The sequence below is a fragment of the Myodes glareolus genome, chromosome 7, assembly GCF_982192425.1.
Source record: "Myodes glareolus chromosome 7, mMyoGla1.1, whole genome shotgun sequence".
Classification (NCBI taxonomy): domain Eukaryota; kingdom Metazoa; phylum Chordata; class Mammalia; order Rodentia; family Cricetidae; genus Myodes; species Myodes glareolus.
Window position 1 is genome coordinate 93,535,488 of NC_142032.1, and position 17,542 is coordinate 93,553,029.

General features: G+C 41.7%; 1 long non-coding RNA gene across 1 annotated transcript; it reads left to right on the forward strand.

Annotated features, from left to right (window-relative positions):
* The first annotated feature begins 14,441 nt into the window (after nucleotides 1-14,441).
* On the forward strand, nucleotides 14,442-17,031 carry LOC125417128 (uncharacterized). Its single transcript, XR_007237055.3, has 3 exons — nucleotides 14,442-14,652; nucleotides 15,623-15,744; nucleotides 16,682-17,031. It is a non-coding gene; the product is annotated as an uncharacterized LOC125417128 (long non-coding RNA).
* The last annotated feature ends 511 nt before the right edge of the window (nucleotides 17,032-17,542 follow it).

The window sequence follows — 17,542 nt, forward strand, 5'->3', positions numbered from 1 at the left end:
AATCTTTCAGAGACCTTCAGAATATGACATTTAAAATGCTTAAGAACTTAGGACTTTTCATGGCAGTGAGACATGTCTACTCCTGGCAACACCAGTTACTTCAAGAGGAAGATGGCATTGAAGAGGCTCCTTATGGAGTTGCTTAGCCATCTGGGCAAAAAACTGCTCTTTCCTGGACTGCTTAATGAACTGGACATGTAGGACCTGCAGAGAAATGACTAAAGGGTGGGATGATCCTTTGGGGTTCCTACTTCATGAAAGAGTCTGCCAGACATTCTGCAGGACAGAGAAAAAAGTGACTGAAAAATTGCCAATATAGGTGGAACTGTCTTTGAAATGTCCTGCTTCGTGGAAAAGCCTGCTGGATACTATGGGGCTGTAGACTGAAGATGGATGCTTCAGTAATACAGAAGAACACTGGGTGACTGTTCAGGCAGCGAGAGGTCTCTGTCAGTTCTAGAGTTCTGGAAGTAGCTTACAATGCACTTCCTGTTTACTTAGGTAATATTATATCCTTCTGAAGTCTTTGATGGAGTTGAAGAATAGATAGGAAGTAGGTATAAATATTGTAACTGTATTTCTTGCTTAATAACTGTTTTGTTATATGCAATTTTACTATGTTAAAATTAAAGCCTTCCTTTTGTTTAAACAGAAAAGGGGAAATGGTGTGGGAGGTCCTTCTGTCTATGTGTTGCTTTTATTGGTTAATGAATAAAGAAACTGCTTTGGACTATATCAGGGCAGAAGTTAGGTAGGTGGGGAAAATTAAGCTGAATGCTGGGAGGAAGAAGGGCAGAGTCAGAGAGATACCAGGGAGCCTCTACCGGAGTCAGACATGCTGAAACGTTAGCCGGTAAGCCACAGCCACGTGGTGATACACAGATTAATAGAAATGGGTTAAATTAATATGTAAGAGTTAGTCAATAAGAATACTTAACTTAGTTGTTTTACTTTATTTGGGTCAATATTTATATTTTCTAACATTTATAGTTGGAAAAGGAGTCACATACCTCATTTTTCCATACTTTCGATGAATTAGAATTAAAATTCAGTCCTCCACTTGGATGAGTCATATTTCAAGTGTCCTCACATACAGGTGATGAGTACTGTTTTGGGCAGTACAATACATTCATTTATTACATGACAAATCATATAAAAATACACACACTGCCAGGCAGTGGTTGGCACTCACCTTTAATCCCAGCACTCGGGAGGCAGAGGCAGGAGGATCTCTGTGAGTTTGAGGACAGCCTGGTCTATAAGAGCTAGTTCCAGGACAGGCTGCAAAGCTACAGAGAAACTCTGTATCAAAAAACCAAAACCAAACACACACACACACACACACAGAGTGGTGGGTGGTGGCTGTTACTCTGCATGTCCCAAAACCTCCAGGATACAAAAGTCACTGTTAGATGTTTGGTCTTTCTTTACTGGTAACCAGAGATATCCTAACTGATAGTGGAGAGCTCAGTGGTTCGCTAAGAGGGGAACTTTATTTAGATTGAGATTTGGAAGAAGTAATAATTAATAGGAAAGTTAGTGTGATTTGCGTGGGGTGGGTGTGTACTAGAAAGGGGAGCTCATGAATCCAGAAGAAAGCCACGAGACTGGAACCCAGAGCATGAGTGGAGAGTGGGTGAGCTTACCGATTTCTGGCATGCTGGGCTTCGGCCGTGTGGAACAAAGGTTATGGCATCGATCGGTGCTGATGTCCCACAGCAGGGAATGCAAAATACTCTGTGCTCTGAAATAAACCATACAGGACAACGTCTAATCAGCTAGCATCTCCAAAGGGGAAAATAGTTAGCAGTTCTCCTATGATACTGATTCTCAGACAGAACAATTTATTTGCTGACTTTAATTTTGGAAGTTTGGAGATAGAAGATTATTTGGAACCATGTGAGAAAATGGCTCTTTTCCCACCATGAACTGACCAGTTTTAAACCTGGAAACTCTGGTGAGTATACATTTGATGAAGCCATCCTTTCCTGAACTCACTTAAACACTCTTGCAAGATTTTTAATTTAAAAATTGTATTTAGTGTTACTGTTGTGTGTAGAGGACGGCAGACACCTCTAGGAGTCTCTTCTTTCTTTCATCAAGTGTTCTAGGAATCAACCATAGATGTCAGGTTGAGCTTCATGGGCTTTTACCTCCTGAGCCATCTCACTAGCGCACAAATGGTTTTGAATGGTTGTTTTTCTGTGTCTGAGAACAACAGCTCTGCTATGGGTGCCTCCTCCCACCCCCTCCAGATTTATTTAAGTGTATGTGTGAGTGTATGCCACATGTGTTCAAGTGCCCGTGGAGGACAGAAGAAGATCGTGGATGCCCTGGAACTGGAGTTACAGGCAGTTGCAGTACGTGGATGCTGGGTTGTTCTTCTACAAGAGCAGTACACAGCTGTAACCTTTGAGCCACTTCTAGCCCTCCCGCCTCCCTTTGGGTTTTTGTCTTAGATACAGTGTGACTGAAAAGTTTTGTTGTTGTTGTTTTAAGTATTCAGTGTTCTGCCTGCATACATGCCTGCAGGTCAGAAAAAGGCACCAGACCTCATTACAGGTGGTTGTGAGCCACCATGGGGTTACTGGGAATTGAACGCAGGACCTTTGGAAGAGCAGGCAGCCTTAATCACTGAGCCATATCTTTGGCCCCTTTGTTTCATTTTTTTGAGACAGGGTTTCTCAGTGTAACAATACTGTCTGTCCTGGAACTCACTTGGTAGACTAGGCTGGCCTCAGACTCACTGAAATCTGCCTGCCTCTGCCTCCCAAGTGCTGTGATTAAAGGTGTGCGCCACCATTGCTTCGTGAAAAGTTTTAAAAGATATGCATTTATCAGTGAGAGAAAAAGAATGAAAAATTTGACTCCGTGGCTTTAGATTGTTCTGTGAATTTGAAAATACCTTGGAAAGTGAAAGAAGGTAGACTTAGATTGCTTAGGAATTACCCATCCCAGTGGCATGACACACTGCTAAGAAAAGCTGTAAGGTAGTGGAGAAGTGAGTGGGTTTAAGATGCATCTCAGTCTATCCACTGATCCAGCGGTTGGCATTTTGAGTATTAGGACTTCCCAGGGCACTGGATATAGGGGGTCACTGAAAAATCATCATGCCAAGAAGACATTCCGACTTCTGCATGAGTGCTGAGAAGATGGGGTGTCTTTTCTTTATTTAGGAAAGGTAAGTGGAGGACGACTCTGGGGCAAGGTACATAGATCATATATTAGTAGCGTCTTTCTCACTGTCTCTGAGACAGTCAAAGACGCATAGCAGATAGGCATTTGGATATGAAGATCTGAAATGCTAATGACAAGTTCCTGGCTTAGAAAAGTAAACCCGAGAGCTGCTGGCATATAGATGGTGGCAGAGGCAGGGGATCTCTGAGCTCAAGATCAGCCTGGTCTCCAGAGCAAGTACCAGGACATCCAGAGCTACACAGTGAAGCACTGTCTCAAAGAACCCAAACCAGAACGAGACAGATAACACAATTGGCTGAGATGATCTAGAGAGAGAGTGGAACGTGAGCAGGAGAGGGTCCAAGTCCAGAGGAACTTCATGAACAGATGGCATGAAGACAGGGCAGTCAGCTAGCAGCTGCGGAAAGCAGTGGTAGGCAGAGGACCAGCTGCCACAGTCCTGGCAAGTGTGACCTAAGGCACAGCTCCTGACACAGTGCAGCCAGCTTCTTGTTCTTCCCTGACTGTGGCTGATACTGGTTAGGTCAGATATGTTCAAGCTGTGGATCCAGTTTCTGAGCGATTTCAAAGATTTTGTCTCAGTTAGCTTGACTGAGCAATGTCTGTTCACAAAATGCTGAGTTCCTCTAGATGTGGTGGCACATGCCTTCAATCCTGGCTCTGAGGAGGCAGAGACAGGGGGCTCTCTGTGAGCTGGCAGCTAGCCTGGTCTACATATAGAGTTCTGGATCAGCCAGGGCTAAACGGTGAGACCTGATTTACAACAAAACAAATAAACAATGAAAACAATAACAAAAGTTCTGAGTTCCACGTTGGGCCTGTGTGTCCCAGGTCAGGGTAAAGCAACAAGCATGCTTGGTAACCATGAGAATATGAAATGTGCTTTGTGAGGGCTGTCCTCTGTTGCTGGCGTGTAGTCGGTGGCCATGTTAAATCCACAATTAGTCAACCTGGAAAACAAGCTACTTCATATTTGGACACAATATCTAAATATTCAAAGTCATAAGGAACAGCTCATTTTAAACAATACTTTACTTCTTCAATTAGATATTTTAAGCATCAGCACACAAAGGGAAAAATATTTTGGGCAGTTTGTACACATTGTTAAGAAGGTTTGAGAAGTTGTGCGTAGTTTGCTATGACTTAAAGTAATAACTGACACTGTACCTCGTGCTGGGGGACTTAACAAAAATTCATTTTCTCTCAGCTGCTGAGAGGTAAAGGCCAAGATACTGGAAGGACAGGTTTTTTTCCCCCCCTGAGGTGTTTTTTCTTGGCCTGTCTGCGTCTGTTTTCTGTCTGTGTGTTCATACTGTCATTCCCTCTGTGTGTCAAAGATCTTCCTCCGTCTGCTTAGTACGACATCACTATGGTGGATAAGGAGTCACCTTAATGACCTTATTTTAATATAATTACATTGTCAATGATTCTGCCTCTAAATATATTCTAAATACCGAAACTTAAGACTTTTACATGGGAATTTTGTTTCAGCAGGTTATAATAACCAAAACATTTTCCTGTAAGGAGTCCTTCTCTGTCCTGCCAGCCAGCTCCCAAATAATGACATGGAAATTTATTAATTATGAAAGCTGGGCCTTTGGCTTGTTTTTAACTAGCACCCGTTGCTATTAATCTATGCTCTGTCACGTACCACCCATCCTGCTTCCTCCATGCCTCGTTCCTCCCCTTCTGCAGCCCCCCATCTAGATTTATTCTTCTTTCTATTTCCTCTCTGTGTCCAGAAGTCCTGCTTATACCTCCTGCCTCGCTATTGACCATTTAACATTTTATTACACTAATCATAGCAATACACCTTCACACAGTGTACAAATATTCCATATTTCTCCCTTTTGGCTTAAATAAAAAGGAAAGATTTTTAACTCTATCATAGTAAAACTGTATATAATAAGAACAATTATCAGGTAAAAATTACATTTACACAGGGTGGTGGTGGTACACGCCTTTAATCCAAGCACTCGGGAGGCAGAAGCAGGTGGATTTCTGTTAGTTTGAGGACAGCCTGAACTACAGAGCAAGTTCCAGGATGGGTTCCAAAGCTATACAGAAAAACTCTGTTTCAAAAAAACCAACCCTCCTCAAAAAATTACATTTACAATGTCTAGTCTATACAGAGAAACCCTGTTTCAAAAAAAATCAATGCCCCCTAAATTACATTTACAGTGTCTAGTCTATCTATATTTGGCAAATTTATAAACAATATACCATTATTTATCCTATCTCGGTGACTCCAAAGTTTTGTCCTATTTTGCTTTTTATCCTAACTTATATTGCTAAACACAAACTATCTTTTTAGACCTTAAAACATTTTCTTAGATGACCAACTTAAGCTTTTATGTGTCTCAACCCTATGTACTTTGCACCTCTTTTGTGGGCTTCTTTTCTGAATTTGGTAACTGTAACTATCTAGTCTTCAATTCCATCAAGGACACAGGAAGGTTATAATATTACCTGAGTAAAGAGGAAGTGTAAAGTAAGCAACTCCCAAAACTAAAAGAAATGATAGAGACACGACTACCTGGACAGTCACCCAAGGTCCTCTGCAACAATGGGACACCCACCTTCGGCCTACAGTCCTATAATATCCAACACACTTTTGTAAAGCAGGAGTTTTGGACCAGGAGTTTACAGTTCTACCTTGTCTTGGCAAAGTTTGGCAGTCACTTTCTTTTGTGCCCTGCTTGTCCAGTTTGGAAAGCATATTGTCAGCAGCTGAGGCAAAGGCAGTTTCTTTCCCAATAACTAACTTTGTCACAATAAAAGCAAACTCCATATGGAGGTTCTTTGATGCCCATCATCCTTTTTTTGAAGTAAATTGGTGCTGCCAGGATCAGACATGTCTCACTGTCATGAAAAGCCTTAGGTTATTAAAACATCTTAAATGCCATAGTCTATAGGTCTCTGAAGTGTTTGAAGACCATCTGTCTATCTAAAATGTATCTCCATTTGACCTTGAAAACATACCTAACATGGCCACAAATTTGATTGTTATACGACTAACTACTAACTTATATTTTTTTTTTCTTTTTGTTTTTTCAAGACAGGGTTTCTCTGTGTAACAGTCCTGGATGTCCTGGAATTTACTTTGTAGACAAGGCTAGCCTCAAACTCACAGAGATCTGCCTGCCTCTGCCTTTCAAGTGAGCCACCACTGCATGCTAACCTGTATTTCTTAATTATCCTAAGGACTAGGAATTTGCTTTACATTTTAAAATAAGCTAAAAAGATATAATACCTTAAACAAGAGTAGAAACATATATACAGTATAACAAAAATAACCTTAAATTTGCATCAATATACACAAATTTATACCAATGTAAAATATTTGAGACTAATGATTGTTCAAAAGTAGACTCAACAATCCACCCATTTATCTCATAATTTCTATACTATATCCCTCCTTTTTTTTTCAGAAAAAGTTCCCTGATTCTAACTTTTATTCAGCTTTTTTCTTGACCATTATCAATAACAACTTGTAATCTCCCCCCTAAGTGATAATAAATATCCATAACCCAATGAAAGACCAAAAACCAGCCACCCCACCCACCTCTTGGAAATGTGGACTTTGTGTTCTCTAGACTGCTTCCTGTTGTCTGGGGGCACTGTCATCTTTAAGGAACCCTGAAAAAACTGAGATAATGGTCAAGTCTTAGGAGACTAGCTGTTTCATTTGTTGTCCAAGCTCTGTGTAATGAGACAGTTAAGGCTTATCTGAAGACGCAGCTAAAGTAGAGTGTGAGGCTGGGCTATGTTTCAAATGTATATTTTTGAGGAAACTGCAACAGAGGCATTCTGAGAGACTGAATCACCTGTATTATTGTCTTCTTTATTGGTGCTTGGTCTTTTTTTCTTTCTGAAAATACACAAACTTTTAAAGGTAATGTATATATATCTGCATTAACACAAGAATGGAATGTGCAGTTTATATAAGTCAGTTAAAGATGATTTTCTATTCTATGTTTGATCAGGTAAAAGGCATTTGTCAACTTTATGAGTCCATTTGGACTGTATAACAAAGCCCTATCCATGCCATATGAAAGGATGACATATAATAAAAAGTCATGAGGGCTCTGTAGCAAACAGCAGTATTTATTGTGTCTCAGTCAGTCTCAGAGCTGTTCCCTTACAGTGGGATCAGCATTTCCATCACCTGTCTTGTAGTTTTTCTTGGTTTCTTTTTGTTTTTTTATGTCTGTAGCCTCAGATTTTCAGGAGGTCTCCCCCAATCAAATCTTTCCTTCATTAATTTTGAACAGAACCAAAACTTTTAATTTCTGGTAGAAACAAAGGCATAACCTCTTCTCCAATGCAACATATTGTCTGACTCCCATTTTGAAGTTAAGACATTTAAAAAATAATAGGTTGGTTTAATTTAGCAGTTTCAATAATCCAATGTCTCTCAGTAGCTATTGTTTTTGTACATTAGCATTTAAAAATCTAAAAGTACCATATAGGATCCAGATACCCTATGTATTTCCCATCTTCATGTGGCTTTTTAAATATAACTTTACTCTCTCTTTAAAGACTTTACTTAATTCTTTTAAGCTATTTCATTTTTCTATGACTGTTTATACTCTTTTTTTTTTTTAAAAATCTGTTTAAAGGACAGATTTACTATGAACCTGCAGTGGTCTCTGACTACAAGACAAACCTTAAACAGTCAGGTCAGCTACTGTGTGACTCTGACAGGCAGGGGTCAGGGGCCGTATCTCTGTACATTGCCGAGCACCAGCTGCCCTGAGAGACTGCGGGACTAGGGATCCACATCTGGTTCCTTGTTTGTGAGTTTCAAACGTTTTTGTTAAAGCTTTCTCAGGACGAATGTGGAAATACATGCCCCAATGTTGAACATTGTATATAACAAGTCTTTCTCCATCCTGCTGGCCAGCTCCCAAATAGCGACATGGAGACTTATTAATTACAAAAGCTTGGTCTTAGCTTAGGCTTGTTTTTAACTGCTTTATGACTTAAATTAACCCATTCCTATCCATAATGCTCTGTCATGTACCTCCCATCCTGCTTCCTCCATGTCTCCTTGTCTCCGCCTCGTGTCTAGATTCCTCTTTCAAGAGGAAATCTCAATTCTGAAATATATACTCAAATAAAAGGGCACCCGCATTTGCAAAAGAAACATTACTAAAGCTAAAATCACACATTAAGCCCCACATGCTAATAGTGGGAGACTTCAACACCCTACTCTCATCACTGGACAGGTCTGCCAACAGAAACTTAACAGAGAAAGAAGGGAACTAACAGATGTTATGTCTCCAATGGACTTAACAGACATCTATAGAACATTCCACCTAAACACAAAAGAATATACCTTCTTCTCAGTACCTGATGGAACCTTCTCAAAAACTGACCACATACTTAGTAACAAAGAAAACCTCCACAGATATTAAAAAAAAATTGGAATAGCCCCATGTATTTTATCAGATCACCATGGCTTAAAGTTAGAATTCAACAGCAACACTAATTCCAGAAAGCCCACAAACACATGGAAATTGAACAGTGCTCAAGTGAATTGCCACTGGGTCAAGAAAGAAATAAAAAAGAAATTGAAGATTTCTTAAAATTAAGTGAAACTGACCACACAACATACCCAAACTTATGGGATACAATGAAAGCAGTGCTAAGAGGAAAGTTCACAGTACTAAGTGCCTACAAAAAGAAGCTGGGAAAACCCTACTCCAGTGAATTAGCAGAACACCTGAAAACTCTAGGACAAAAAGAAGCAAACTCACCCAGAAGGAGTAGATGGTGGGAAATAATCAAATTGAGGACTGAAGTCAATAAAATAGAGACAAAGAAAACAATACGAAGAATCAGTGAAATAAAGAGTTGGTTCTTTGAGAAAATCATCAAGATTGACAACCTTTATCCAAACTAACCAAAAGGCACAGAGAGAGAGAGAGCGAGAGAGAGAGAGAGAGAGAGAGAGCGAGAGAGAGCGAGAGCGAATATCCAAATTAATAAAATCAGAAAAGAAAAGGGGGACATAACAACAGACACTGAGGAAATTCAGAGAATTATCAGGTTATACTTCAAAAACCTGTACTCCACAAAATTGGAAAATTTAAAGGAAATGGACAATTTTCTGGATAAGTATGATATACTAAAGTTAAATCAAGACAGGAGAAACAAATTAAATAAATCTATAACCCATAAAGATATAGAAACAGTCATCAAAAGCCCCCCAACCAAAAAAAGCCCAGGACCAGATGATTTCAGCACAGAATTGTACCAGAATTTCAAAGAACTAATACCAATACTCCTCAAATTGTTCCACACGGAAAAATAGAAGGAACATTGCCAAACTCTTTTAATGAGGCTACAGTTACTCTGATACCCAAACCCCACAAAGACACAACTAAGAAAGAGAATTACAGATCAATCTCCTTCATGGACATTGATGAAAAATACTCAATAAAATACTGGCAAACCAAATCCAAGAACACATCAGAAACATCGTTCACCATGATCAAGTAGGCTTCATCCCAGAAGCCTACTCCAGCTTTCCCTTCTTCCCCACCATATGTATGCTCAACCTGAAGGACTGTCCAGTGCCTTGCACTGAACTCAGCAGCCCAGGGTTTCTATTTTCTGCCCATGCTGTCAGATTCTTTCCCAATGCCCACAGAGGAGCTATGTCCAAGATGGCTTTGAGCCAGTATCACAGCCCAGGGAAGATGAGCTCCTCCAACCTTCAGCTACTCCCTGCCCTATAGCTTAGGACCAGAAATCTGACCTTGCTTTCTCTTCTGTAAAAAGACCATCACAGTGTATTTTTAACTTTTATGTGAGGTTTTTCTTTTTGGTTTTGGTATTCCTAGCATGAAGCAACTACCACAGGCTTTGTTCACAAGAATTTGCCCAATGAGCATTGTTTTCTTCCTCTGAGCTTTGCTCTTACCACAGTTCTGCTCTTTCTCTTTAAAGATCAAATATGGGGAGGGGTGGAGCCTTCTTATAGCTCTGCTGACTCAGAAAGGCAGTGAGTTTGCCTTCTTTGCATTGGACTGAAGGTCAGCCACTTCTTCTTCTGCCATGTAGAACCCTGGTTCTCCAAGTATGGTGGCTGGAACAGCAGCATCAGAGTCACTTGAGAATCTGTTTCCTGTGCAGATTTTCAGGCTCCACCCATATTATTTAAATTAGGGAGTAAGGACCCCAACATGGTCCAGCATGTGACTTTGATGAGCCCTCTTGGTGATTCTGGCAGCTACAGAGTGAGAACCATTAAAGTGGGGGTAAGAACAGGGGCCCCAGAGCCAGGATGCTGGGATTCTGTCCCCTTCCTTCATCTGTTATTTGGTGGCCCTGGTGCCGAGAGTGGTTTCTCTGAACTTTCTTATCTACTGAATTGGGTTTCACCTTTTACAGAGAGGTGCTGAGAAATCAATTAAAGCAGATCTTATGAAGTTCCAAGACTTTGTAGTACACGGAGTCTAGGATCTTAGCATGGCATAGTGAGGGCAGTACAAAATGGAGAAATGTATGCTGTTTTTAAAATAAAACTTCAAAACTGGAGACTGTGATCGAACTGTATAGTATGCAGTCTAGGACTGGGTTTTGGGAAGCTTCTGTGATAGTTCTAATGTAGATCAGAGGTTGGGACCAGAGTTTAAGATTTAAAGGTCTAGAACTAGACTAGCTGAGTACCAACCTGGACGGTTCTGTGCTCTAGCTGACTGACATCGGCAAGCTCCTTGTGTTTGGACCTTTAGCACTGGCCTCACAGCACCTATGTGACTCAGATTTTTGATTGCCAGCCTTCATTGATGGCCAGAAGCCATAACTATCATCATCATCATCACCATTATCATCATCATGGGGACCCCTTCGTTTCTGGAGGCAGCTGAGTTCCCTCTACAGGGAACTCATCTCCCACCCCAACTTGGTTATAGTCAACACCCCCTTGAGACCTTGAAGCCTCCACTTACTGGAAGTAGGAGAAGATGATTTGGATGCTCTGGTTTTCTGGACAGAGAGAAACCAAGTTGAAACTGACAGGGAAACTTTTCGCCTGTTGGTTAGCTTGCAAGTTCCAGAAGCTGTTTTGTAGGCCTGTGGGGTAGGAAAGAGATCAATGACCTCTGTATACTACAATACTAACCTGCCAGGCAAGAAGTGTCTGCTGGAGCAATAGTGGCATGACCGTTATTGGGAGGGAGGGAGGTAACCAACTGCTTTCTCATTGGAGTTGAGGTCTCTTGCACAAGAGGGAATTTATGCCTGGTGCTATAAACCTGACAACAACAAAAACCCTGGCTACTGTGCTAGTTTGCTTTCTGTTGCTGTGATAAAAAATTGATTAAAGGCAACTTGAGAGAGAAAAACATTTCCTTAGTTTATAGATTAGAACCCATCAAGGGAAGGTCACGAAGGAACTCAAGGCAGAAACTTGGAGGCAGGAACTGAAGCAGAGGTCACGGAAGAAAACTTCTTACTAACTTGTTTCCCATGGCTCATTCAGCTTGCTCTTTTATGAAGCCCAAAACCACATGTCCATTGGTGGTGCAGTCCACAGTGGGATGGGTTCTCCCACATCAATCATTAATTGAGATTATGCCCCTACAGGCTTGCCTACGGGCCAATGTGATGGAGGCACTTTCTCCACTGGCGTTCTCTCTTCTCAGATGATTCTAGCTGGTTGACAAAATAAAACTAAAGGAAAAACTGAGAGACAGTTTTTCCCAGTATATAAACTAATGACACGACCACTCTGTGCTACGATTAAGGAGAAGGTTTTATTGTAGGTAAGAGAGGCAGCAGCCAGAAGCATCTTGAAGAATCCAGAGCAGAGGGAGAAAGAAGTCGACTGAACATGGCCAACAGACTGGACCTGGGCAGGAGAGAAGCAGAAGAGCAGAACTGAAAGAGGAACAGGAACAGGGAGAGAGGGAGAACATGGGAGAACAGAGCGAGGGAAAGGAGGAAGGTAGAGAGACGGAGAAAAACAGAGTGAGCATAGACAGAACAGCAGAGTCATAAGGAGCATGAGTATCTGTGGGGAGGGACGTCTGTGGGCTGGGGGAGGTCAGGGTAGGGGAGGAGGTGAGAAGGGCTGGGATGCTAGCATTGACTTTGAAATGTGTAACAGGTCCTTGTGATCCCGAGGGAGCCTGGAGGCCAGCAAGGGTTTTAATATTCTACGAGGGACCACAGGTAGCCATTTGTCCACATTCTGTCTTTTGGAAATTTGGGAAAATGGAGTTTCATTTGAACCTGACACATAGATTCCCAAATTATATGGTTTTGGAAAGCACTGACGTATTCCTGGGAGTCTAGAAGACTGTATACCATTTAAAGCTGTGTGCCTGAGAGAACTAGAAACACACCTAGAAGAGTATGAGCTTGCCCTAAGGCACTGCATCTGGAGGATATTGGAGGTTCTTCCCAAGGAGGAGAGGCCAGAGACATAGTTCTCAGCTGTTTGGCTCAGTGTTGCAGGCGTAGCCCACAGGTACCCTGAACCCCTCAGCAAAGACTGGAAGATTTGGTTGTTGTTCTTGTTCCCAGGAATTTCAAGAAATCTTTGCCTAATTATTAACTGCCTCTGGGCAAATCAGTGTCTATACACAACAAAGGACACAGATGTTAGAGAATCGGTTGGGGAAAGTCACCCAAGAAGCTACCAGACTGTGACAAGCAGCAACAGCAGTCTTGGGAGATGGAAGACTCGCTTTCAAAAACACCATTTAAAATATTTAGTTTTCAAAATGTCAATATAGCATGATAAAATAAAACTCATAAAAGACAGAGCAATCAACCAAAATGCTAATCGAAAAGGCCCAGACTTCAGCCCTACTTAAACAAAGATTTAATTCATCCACTTTAAAATATGTTCAAAGAAAGCCATGTCTAAGGAACTAAGAAAAAGTATAGGGTTATCATAAAGAATATTAATAAAAAGAAAACTACCATGAAGAGGTTGGTAGAGATTACAGAGTTGGAAACTACAATAAACAAAATGAAAGTGTCACCGGCCGAGCTCCATTTCAAGTGTGAACAGGCAGAAGGAAGAATCCACAGATGGAGATGGGCCAACTGAAGCTATCCCAAAAAAGGGAAGAGTGGGTAGAAATGAATCTACGGCTTTAGGTGTCTCCTCCAAATATGTGAAGAATGTAAGTCATCACCATGCTCACAACAAGAAGCTGAACAAACTGAAAATCAACAGCTCTACAGAGGTCAATTAGAGAGTTGAAGTCAGGAGAGAGAGCCAGCACACCCACATAGATAGGTAAATAGAGAACCATGGCTCACCGGCAGCAGTAAGACCCTAAAATGGTCATTACCATCTGTCCTGGAGTTAGGGGCGGGCTAGCTGCAGAGTTGTGACCTCCTGGATGCCCAGTCTGAAAGTGGGAAAGATGCAGTTTAAATATATTTTTAATTTTACAGATTGAAAATTAATAGGTTGCCTTGAGTCTCAGACATGGTCTTGGAATTTTTAATATAATTTAAAAATTACACACACACACACACATATTTCTTAAACTACATATAATTTTTACTTCCAGTCAAGATGCATACTGGGATATCTATGATCCTAGGTGACAGGTACAATGTTAGGCTCAAAGGAAGGGACTCAGTTAATCTGATTCAGATGAAAATTGAACTTGCTCATCAGAGAAATGCTTCTGTTCCTGGTAAGAAATCTGGCTTCTGAACAAAGCCTCAAACAAGAGTAATCTCAGTAGGAGGGATGGATCTTTCTCTTAGGTTATCTTATATTTTAAACTATAAAAAGATGAAGCCTGAGAAAAAACTGACAAGAAAAAGAATCATACAATAGAAACCTGACTCAAATAGGGATTCTCTTTAACTTTCTGGTTTTGCGGCTATTTAACCATGAGGTGTGAGACCCTGCCGGTGTCGCTGAGTGTGTGCTTGAATCCTAGTGGACAGCTTCACCTCATTTCACTGGACAAGTGGACACAGCCAAACACCTGTAGCTTATAATGTCAAGGGTGTTTAAAACATCAATCCATGATTCTGTTTAAATAATTGAAACAGTTGACCAGGTTCTGATTGGCAGACTCTCAACTGTTAGACTTTAAATGATACAAAATATATTTCTTGAAGCTAAAATCTGCCTAGAGGTGGGACAGAATTCAGCATTGTGATGAAGGGGGCTGTAAGCTGATGTCACAGAGGTTGGCTTGGAGCTGGTGGTAATTTCTAGCAGCCCTGGCAGACCTTAGCCCTCTCTCGGTGGAGCACGTTGGTCAGTCTCTGAACTGCTCTAAGAGAGTTGTTTAGATCCTTTTCTCAAATCAGAGGTTTGAGAAACTGCAGGTTTCTGAAGCAGCCTCTATCAGAAACTTTTTCCTTCTATTTTGAGGTGTGTGCGCTCACGTGTGTGCACGCACGTGCGTGCGCGTGCTTTAAATAATTGTCGTTAATTCAGTGCTAGACATCTTAACTTTGGTAAGTATGCTTTGTAGTCATATTGCTTTCTGTAGTCTCTGGAATTGCTGCTCCCCAGTTTCATTTGTTACACTAAGTCCAGGAAAAGGGGACTTGGTGGGAGGGTTAAGTGTTTAGCAGGGAGACACATAGCCTGCCAAAAGACAGAATGAGGCACAAGAAACTCCTGAGAAACCTGGTTCATGGTCTGAGCAAGCCTGTTTCAGGCTCAGCAAGAGCTGGGCTGGACACCTTCAGAATCTTTTTAACCCTGAGATAGAATAACCTACTTGGTTTGTGGGGGTCTCCCACCCCTCAAAAAAACCTGCTTTTAACATAGTTCTTTTTTCTCAGCAGTTTAGGGCAATAACATTTTGAAGGGTCATTCCTTCAGTCCTTAAAATAGGTCTGCCCAGTGTACTTGGTGGAGGAAGTTCTGACTCAGGAAGCACAGTTGGGAAGGTGTGGGAAGCTCCAGGGCAGGCTTTTCATTCGCTCAGGGTCCTTCACTGCCTCTGAGAAGTAATTACTTTCTCCTGTCACCCTCAGCTCCTGGTATCTGAATTTTACACTCAAGTCTCTTTTGTTGTTATTGGTTTTGGTTTTTTGTTTTTTTGTTTTTTGTTTTTTGTTTTTTTGCTTTTTGAGAAAGGGTTTCCCTGTGTAGCTTTGGAGCCTGTCCTGGAAACTAGCTCTGTAGACCAGGCTGACCTTAAACTCAGAGATCCGCCTGCTTCTGCCTCCCGAATGCTGGGATTAAAGTCATGTGCCACTACCTCCTGGCTCAAATCCCTTTTCAACCACAAATAAACTCTCTTACCCACCTGAGGCCAGCGTGGAGCTGCCTGGATAGAGTTCCTTCTACTTACACACGTGAAGATCCATGTTTGGTACCTTTCTTCTTCACTGGGTGATGGGACATGGGGCAGCAGTGGCCAAGTGGGTGCTGAATTTGGGAGTGAAGCCACCTCTGCCCGATCTTCTCTTCCAGGTGTGGAAGATGTCAGCGTGGAGTGTAACTATTCTTTTCAGCGTTGTCTGCAGCCTGTTGGCTATTATCTTCATACTGTTATTTTTTGCTTATCGTCTTATCTGTAAAGACAAGGAAGTCATGTAAGTCCCATGAGGAGCAGTGAAAACACCTCTGCAATGGGACACTGGGCCTTCTGCGGGAGCAGGCTCATTTCGTACTACAGTGGCTTCTTGTAGGGAAAGTCAAGGGCCACTGTCAGGTTTGAGAGGATGTGGGCAGATAGGCACAGAAACTTCCTTTTAACTTGGAGCTGAGAACTTAAAAGTCCACTGTTCTCAGCCTGGACTGCGTGTGTGCGTGCGTGTGTGTGTGTGTGTGTGTGTGTGTGTGTGTTTGCCCACGTGCAAAAGCACGCATGTACCAGCATTGATTTCCGTCACCAGGGAGTGTGCGTTCAGGTGTTTAACAGGCCCCTGGCTGAGCACCCTTTCCCTCTCTGACACGGTAGCCTGGGGAATCCACATAGGATGCCTTGGGCATGAGCTGTCTCCTACTCACACAGAGAATTCCTATAGCGACCTCTGCCCACTCACTGGGGAGCTCACATGTCCCCTGATTCATTGTCAATGGCTGTGGGAAAAGTGAAATGGGTCAAGAGAATAGAGACTCCATGGAGGACAGCTGACAGGGATGGAAGTCAGACGAGACATGTCTGAAGTTTGGGAGAGGCAGGCTGTCAGCAGTAATGGTGTCCCTTTCTCGGGACTTAGATTGTGGACATAAGAGCTGAGCCCAGCCAACTCTAGCACCATCTTCAGCATTCCCAGGTCTCATGGGCCTGTAGCAGCCACTGGGGTGCAAGTCACTCTCCCTTGCTTGAACCTGGGCAACCTGGGTTCACATGCATAGCAACTGTAGGAGAGGGGAAGATAGGGACGGAGCAGAGAGCTTCACCCCAAGGCTGGTGTCACATGTGTGATGGGCTTCAGCCCCGGACTTTCCCATACAGCACTCATGACTGTAGAATTCACTGGAAAGGACAATTCCAAGCTCATTTTTGTGTGTGTCTTTTCTAAGATCCACAAATCGTGGAGATGTCGAAAGCTGCATTGAATCAAGGAAGAACACTAAAGAAAAGATCATCCAGGCCAAACCCGTTACTGATGAGTCTCGTACCCTCCCGCACTGTGAGGAGTGTAGCATCTATGTAGATTCTGGCACCCTGCCACCTTGTTGTTGTGACACCAACAAAGGACTCTGACATGGCTGAGGTGGAACCCCAAATTATCACAATCAGTATTTCTTTGTTAGTATAATGTTTTAATTTTCACATTAATTTCTGTTATGTTTATACTCTTATTTACTCTCTAAATGGTTTTATGTTCTTTGTATAAACGCACAATAATAAAAATAGTCTTATACCTTCACATGGTGGTGCTGATGGTTATGAACGTCATTTTTTTCTAACGTTTTAACTCATTTTGAAGCTTGAGCCTATATTACTATGTTGCAATGTAAGCAGAGAATCAGAGTAGAAAATTAAAAAGGGGCATGTAGGCAATATTAAAGAATGGATATCATTTTGTGAAATGCCTAAATTTTAGAAGTTTTTAAAATTATGTTTAAGACTGAAACTTCCTAAGCCAAGAGAAAAATGATTCCTCTGAGATTACTTTTTCAGGGCTAAATTCTGGTTGAATTTTCTTACATGGGATTCCTTTTTCTTTTTTCTTACTTACATCCTGTTTAAACCATATTATACTTAAATTTTAATTTTTAAATTGAAAATAGATTTTTCCATACAATCTATTCTGTATATGCTTCCAAATGGCCCAACTCCTCCCAGATCCTCCCCACCTTCCCACCCACTGAAGTCCATACTTCTCCTTGCTCTCCTTCATTAGAAAACCAACAAAAATCTAAAGAAAAAAATAAAAT